This window comes from Furipterus horrens, unplaced genomic scaffold (genome assembly GCF_987537825.1).
Source record: "Furipterus horrens unplaced genomic scaffold, mFurHor1.1.pri manual_scaffold_6, whole genome shotgun sequence".
Lineage (NCBI taxonomy): Eukaryota > Metazoa > Chordata > Mammalia > Chiroptera > Furipteridae > Furipterus > Furipterus horrens.
The window spans coordinates 184,182,882-184,184,562 of NW_028327176.1; the positions used below are offsets into that span (position 1 = coordinate 184,182,882).

Below are 1,681 nucleotides of genomic sequence, written 5' to 3' on the forward strand. Positions count from 1 at the left end.
AGGAAACAGACAGCATTGCAGACAGAAAAAAGTACAAGCGAAGGCACAGAAGTGGCAGAGCAAGTATACTGCTCTTTGCAAGCAGGAGAGCGGAGGAGGGAGGGGACGGAGAGGATGGTCTTTGAGTGACATGGGGGCTGCCTCTGAAATCCTCTTTTTGGAAAGAGAGAATTCACTACTTCCTAGGGCATCCATGTCCACTGTTGATCTGCCACCCTAGGGGACTTGCAGTCATTACCGAAACTGTCCTGCTGACATTGACAGTGATCTCATGGGAATATTGCGCTTCGTTGTCATGAGTTCACTCAGTAGCTAGAGCTCAGTTCTCCTGAAACTCATATCAAGATTCAACAGACATTTTATGCTTTTGAAACTCAGATGGTTTTTGGTTTTGAGCTTATTATGCTCCATGGTTCTAAAACACCTCACCTGTCCCCAGCCTTGGGAACATGTCACTGCCTGGAAACTGCTAACCTGCATCCCAAAGTCTGGAGGCAAAGCTCAAACAGTCCCCAAATCCTTCACAAAGGATTCCCTCTGTAATAAGCCAATTATAAAAACCGAAGACCAAACATATATGCCTCATGGAAGCAGGCGTTTTTGTCTGTTTTGCCCATGAAGAAACCTGAATCTCCCAGTTTAGTCTTCATAACCAGCCTGCCACGCTTTCTCCAAACACATAATATTTATAGTTATAGTTTAGTGTCGAAAAACAAGTTGAAGCACAAGTTTAACACTTTATTTAAATTGATTTAATTTTACCACGAAGCCTTTGATTGTTCTTTTAAGTTAACCTAAATCTCCTTTTCCGATCCGCCATCTCTGGTGGACTCGCCGCCAAGATGCAGATTTTCGTGAAAACCCTTACGGGGAAGACTATCACTCTCGAGGTTGAACCCTCGGATACAATAGAAAATGTCAAAGCCAAGATCCAGGATAAGGAAGGAATTCCTCCTGATCAGCAAAGACTGATTTTTGCTGGCAAGCAACTGGAAGATGGGCGTACTTTGTCTGACTACAACATTCAAAAGGAGTCCACTCTTCATCTTGTATTGAGACTTCGTGGTGGTGCTAAGAAAAGGAAGAAGAAGTCTTACACCACTCCCAAGAAGAATAAGCATAAGAGAAAGAAGGTTAAGTTGGCTGTACTGAAATACTACAAAGTGGATGAGAATGGTAAAATCAGTCGCCTTCGTCGGGAGTGCCCTTCGGATGAATGTGGTGCTGGAGTTTTTATGGCCAGCCACTTTGACAGGCATTATTGTGGCAAATGTTGTCTGACGTATTGCTTCAACAAACCAGAAGACAAGTAATTGTATATGGGTTAATAAAAGACATGAACTAACATTTAAAAAAAAAAAAAAAAAAAGTTAACCTAAATCAATTTTATAATGAATTCTTCATACTGTTTGTATAAAACAATTATGAGTACAAAATAAACTTTAAGTTTAAACTGTATTTTCTAGGCTATTAGGTACTAGAAAATCAAATTTTAACTCCATCCAAATAATGTATGTTTTAAAAAAGTACTATTTAAAAGTTTCAGCTGCAAAAATATCACCTCTATTTAGCCTTAAATTATTGCGTGTGGTGGTGGAGCACTTGTAATGTCTTCTGGAGTTCATCATGAAAAAAAAAAAAACAAACAGAACATGAGCTACAGTTACGTATTTTCCTGAAA

At 39.6% G+C, this 1,681-nt stretch overlaps 1 pseudogene; it reads left to right on the top strand.

The window, feature by feature from the left end:
- Nucleotides 1–807: 807 nt before the first annotated feature.
- On the top strand, nt 808–1,296 carry LOC150007982 (ubiquitin-ribosomal protein eS31 fusion protein pseudogene; annotated as a pseudogene).
- The last annotated feature ends 385 nt before the right edge of the window (nt 1,297–1,681 follow it).